Here is a 6,002-nt window from a genome sequence, read left to right as displayed (position 1 = left end):
GCCACACAAGTTCACATATAGCCAGACAGGCAAGCTGAGAGACAAGAACAAACACACACCCACAAGCAGATGTAGAAGACACTGTAAGATATAAAAACAGCTTTATGCTTAAACAGTTCTTCACAGTTAAAAAAAACAAAACAAAACAATCATTACTCTGTCCAGGGTTTCAAGCTGGCTGTGTATGATTTTGAAGGACGGGGCAGTATTTTGGCGGCGGGGTAGATGCCATGGCTGTTGGTTTCTACCACAGTCTTGCTTGTTTTGTACATCTGCATCTGGGCTCTCAGCAGAGTTAGTTCATGAGTATGCTGAAGATTGTATTATCTGTATAGAGCTCCAAATAGAGGAATTGTGGTCCAAAGTGTTTCAGTTTAACAGTTGCAGTGACTGGGAACTGAAGAAACACTGTAATGTAATTCACCCTGGGCACATTAATATTTAAACATACTAGGTGACTAAAGTGGTGTATGCAGCAGAGGAACTGAATAGCTGGGTGTCTTATATCCCAAACATCTATACCTCACCTTTATAGTCCAAGACAAAGTTTCCGTTTGTCAGTCAGTCTTTTCAAATGAACTTCCCTCTCATGGATAATTAACATGTTGCTGAAATCTACAGTGACGCATGCAGTTATTTTAAGAGTTCAGCTTTCTGTATATTGATTGTTGTGATCTCTATTCAATTAACATCAGCAATGTATGATTGAAAAACTGTCAAAGCAATCTCAGAAAATCGATATCAGATTTTTCACCTTGAATCCGCAACAAATCCATTATCCATAAGGTCACTTATATACACACTAAAGAACACACACAATAAATCTCTTCAGATTGTGGGACGAGCCGACACAGAGAGAATATGCACACAGAAAGCTCAGCACCTCCAAACGGACATTGCTAACCACTGTTCCATATTGCTGAACATCTGTAGGACATTGGACTGAATAAATATTTGCATCCTCAATCCATTTATGAAATGGGCATAATAATATTTTTCACAAAACAGAGATGCAGGGTGGGTTTTGACCTTTTCCCCAAAACAGACCTGTGACTGAGAAATTGTTTTATTTTTATTTATATCTTTTATTTTATTTTTTACAGATCATTCATGAACTCTCTTGAACTTGAAATAATGATCGTTCATAGGTAAATGATGATGATAGTTTCATATGTCGTCAAGAAGCTGCAAATTGCACCAAACAAACACAATCCTAGTTTTCATAAAATAAAACAAAAAACAAAAAACAAAACCCAAACCAGTCCTAAAATTGCTGTTTGGAGCCCTGTACTGTCCCAGCCTGAAGCAGTCTCACATGATTCCTGAAAGCAAACTCTCTTCACAGTCATGAGTTAGCATGTTTTCCTTGCTTACAGCTAGTTCCTAACAACAGGGCCTATGTGATTACATTACCCAATATGAGTGCAATGGGTTTTTGGTCTTTCTATAGTGTCTGTGTATGTGTCTACATGTTTGCGACTTTTGTGCTCTTGTAGCAAAACACATTAATAATTTTATTTCATTTTCCCTGTCATAAATCTACCCACAGTATCAGTCAATGAGAAAGCCAGAGCCAGATTTATTCTAAAAACAGAAAAAATTAAATATGACATTTACACTTTTCTACACCTTGGCTGGTGTGCATCAGTGGTAAATTCAGCTGAATGGACATGATTTTGAAAGGCAAACATCTGCTCTCACAGCTGTCAGTGTCTATCTGAGAAAATAATCCATCCATGAGGAGGAAAGAACTGGCAGCAGAGCTCAGAGGCTGCATCGTGTCAAGACTCAGATATGGGGAAACGATATGAACAAACTTCTGCTGTATTTAAAGCTCCACACAGGACAGCAACCTCCATCATTCATTCAGAGCCAAGAACCAGGAACTGAGAAGTGGCTGCTCCAGAGGGCCTGTCATCACATCCATTACAGCATTACTTCACCAATCTGGTCTCTCCGCCACTGCTGCAGGACAGAATTATGTTCAACATCATGGTTGGAGGAAACCTGGCGTGATGATTGGAGCTGGTTATGAATGTAGAGGTTTCAACATCTCTACAGAGGACCTCTGAAACTCGAAATGGACTGACTATCAGATTCTTGGTCACCTGTCATACCAAAGGTCCATTTCTCAGTTTAACCAGGAGGGCAGCTCTGAAAAACAGCTCTTGTTCCATGAAAAAATGATGGAGAAGCTTGTTTTCTTGGGAACTTAAAAAACAGCATTTTTATTTTATTATATTTCGTATTTGTAGCATTCCTAAGATCTTAGTCTCAATAAAAGCCTTTCTGAGCCATGTATGGAGCTCATTGGACTGAAGGTTCAGATTGAATGTTTTACAAATGGGCTGCTTTATGTAAATATGTTTGAGAGAATTATATGTGGCTGGTTGTAAAGTTTGTGCTTTTTTATGCGATGCGACGCATTTATTTTCGGATCCTTGTGTGACAAAGCCACGGCAGCATCAGAGATGATGTGATGTCCTGCCCTCAAACAAAAAGCTTGGGAAGCATAAATAGGCCCCTTAGAGGAAAAGCTTGAAACGAGACACCCAGCCGTGAGGACACACAGCAGCCAAGAGACAAATCTGTTTCATAGCATATCTGTCCAAGTCCCGAACTGCTCCGAGATCTGCCCTCCCAGAGGAGCAGAAGATGGAGACCGCACGGATGGCAACAAGGTGTCGAGTTTCATGAAGGAGACTGATGTTACATATCAAACAAACCAAAGAGATGGCTAATCTAATTGTCTCACACTCACTCGTGCAGCCAAATATATCAAAATTGGATTCCCTCTCACTCTTGCAAAGTAAAACATGATACAATCAAATTTCCCCCAATCTCTTTCATGACTTATGATCTGCCAAGGTCTCACTGAGTCTTTTCGTATTGTTAAAAGATCTTTATTTGTCGTACTTTATCAAATCTAGTGCCAGATTGTTTCTCTAAGCATTTAGTTGATCCACTGCATGTTTTGGCTTGCGCCTTGTAAATTCTGCTCTCCATTAGCAACTCAAAGAAATGAATTGTTCTTGAGGAAAGGTGTGGTCAACCAGAATCCTCTCTTGTGATCTGTAACGGATTTCTTCATTCTGTCTAATTTTTTTTTTGTGCTCCAGGTTTCGAGTGTACCCCTTTTGACCGTTTGAGTCATACGGGATAACAGGGATCGTAACGTTGCACCAAATGGTTCAATAAATAAACAAATTGGAATTGATACAGTTAATAATTAGCCTTTGTCTTATTTTCGTCCCCCCTCAGCGAGATCATCCTTTTTCACATTTGCTCTTTGGCAATATTTTTATTTGCTTATCAGTTTATCGTGTGTGTGTGTGTGCGCATGTGCATGTTCGTGTGCATTTGAAGCATTATCCTTAAGAACCAAAAGCCATCTAATACTTTTACATCTCTTCTTTCAGAGAAGAGCTTCTGATACATTTCAAGAATTGGCTTACAGTTGCATCAAATTAAGCTTTCACTAATACAAGCCAGTCAGCTCACTCTGCTGGAACTATGCAAACATTTCTTTATATTCAGATTAAAATTCAGTTTTTTGTCCCACAGAAAAATGGGCTCTTAAATCATATTGCAACCATTAAAACATATGCTTTATAAAAATCAAAGAGAGTTCATGAACAGCGCACAAGGTTCAGAAATAACAAACAGAAAAAACAAGGTTCTCGTGTGTTCACTACTGATCATATAAAAACATCCGCACATACATGCAGGTACCTACACAAATCATACAGTGCAGTCATAACTGCATCTTTGTACGAAATCTTGATGACATTGGGGACAAATTAAAATCTAAATCTCTTTAGTCTTTTGCCGTGGACTCTTACCAGAGACGTAGTTGTAGTAGTTTTCAGCATGTAGAACACTGGATGGGACAGTTATCGTTGTTCCAGGTTGCTGAGGGACTTGTGCCATTAAACCCCTGTAATTTTCCATGTGGTCTGTGGGAGTTATACCAGAGTAAAGATGAGATTTTGTCAAACCAAGCTGGAAGAAAAATATACATTTTGTAATTTTTTTTATACAGATGACCACACACACACATTCCTTTCATTTTTCCCCTAAAAAATATCAAAGTAGCATTGTTGTGAATTTGCTGTAATGCTGAAGCCCAGCATCCAATTTGTGAGTGCAAATAAGGAAGTAAATTTCCATAGATACAGCCGTTCATCTCCCATTAGATATTTTCCTGCTGTGCCACTGTTCCAGTGAAGGATTCATTTGTATCTTTATCCAGGGAATTTTTCTCCACCTGGGGACTTAATTCATGGAAAAAGGCTTCCCGGAAAGCAACTCTGAGAAGAGTTGAAGCTTTTTAAAATACATTGAATAAACAAATAAATACGGTCATGTTATATTTTTTTAATAATGTAAGCCTGGGGTGAAAAAAATATTTGCTCCTTTTTAAAAGCCTGTGCTAAGAGAGCAGGCTTCGCTTGGTACCCTGATAGACTCTCTTGGAAGGTTCACTGAATCCCAGATGGAAGAATTCCCTTTGTTTTTTGTTTTTTTTTTGCCCCAGGCACAAATGCTTATCATAATGACATGCAAAGAAAATAGCACCTAATACCTGTAGTAGCAGCACCTACAATTTCTGTTGCAAGATAACCTGCATTTCAACTGTAGTTGCTAAGCACAGATATGTTTATGAGCAGCCTCCAACCAGAAAGCTATCTATAAAACTGCTGTTGCAGTTTTAGGGAGGTTTTGGCCCTGCTTTGTATGAACACAGGTCTGCCTTAAGGGTTCAACTGCCTGAGCAAATAGAAGAAAATAAATGGAAAACCTGTATAGCAAGGATGAATATTGTATAACAAATAAGAGAAAAGTTCTTGACGTTGCACCATTGTGCAGATGCTGTTAAAGTTTAAAAATAATACAGAACAAAAGGCATTCTCTGGCAAAGATGAACTATCCATATCATAGAGTGAAGTTAAAGTTGTACTTAAACAATTTTTCACTATATATTATTTATTAAAGTGCAGGAATATGATCATTTGTTAAGCCTTTCATAGCATATTGTCTTTTTTTCTTTTTTTTTTTTTTTAAAGTCCTCTAAACTGGAAAGATTCGTTGTCATGGTTTGCTACATGTTTCTCAACCTACTTACCCGCAAGGATGCACACCTTTGTTGTGGTCAGGCCCAATGCAAAGGGGGGGCTTGTCTGGGTTCTAAACATTCAACAGTGTCAACTGTCAGTCACACCTCTACATCATGTAGACCTTCCCTTTCTCCTGCTTTATCCTGCCAGCCTGAATGCACAAAGTATTATCTGGTTCCTATCTCCCTCTAGTGAAGGTAGTTGGTAATAACAGGCTGTGTCAGCAAACACACTGGAGTGTTTTTTAGAGATTTTACATGCATTAACATAATCTAAAAGTTAAACCACACACACCAGCTACAAACCACTGGTACTGAGAAACTGGGCAGAATATTTTGTGTCTGTAACTTGTTTGCAGTTTGTTGGATACCCGTGAGGTGAGATTACTGTCCTCTGCTCGTCTTTAAGAATACATTTGCAATAATACAACAGCTCTATTAAGAGAACAAGGCCAATTAATTAAAACCTATAATTAACATTTGACTTGATAATTAGTGTTACTATTTCTGGACATTGTAAGATAAGCTTTTAAAATTTCTATGCAGACATTATAATGATAATGCTGAAGTGATCATACATGTCACATATATATACATGTGTGTGTATATATATATATTAGCTACATGTGCATGACATGAAAAATATGCATACTAAAACATGTATATCTTTGTTTGTTAAAATGTGTTAAAAATGTCTTCATATTGAATTATTATACTGCCAATCATTCATAACATTATGTGGACTAACAGATTATATGGGTGCAGTGGGTGGGACATACTAGGCAGCAAGTGACCACTGAAGTCAGTCTGTTGGATGTAGGAAGACTACAGACGTAAGATATGAATGATTTTGACATTAGTGATTGCTATATTAATATATCAGTAA

The sequence above is a fragment of the Echeneis naucrates genome, chromosome 4, assembly GCF_900963305.1.
Source record: "Echeneis naucrates chromosome 4, fEcheNa1.1, whole genome shotgun sequence".
Taxonomy (NCBI): Eukaryota; Metazoa; Chordata; class Actinopteri; order Carangiformes; family Echeneidae; genus Echeneis; species Echeneis naucrates.
This window is presented reverse-complemented; position numbering follows the sequence as displayed.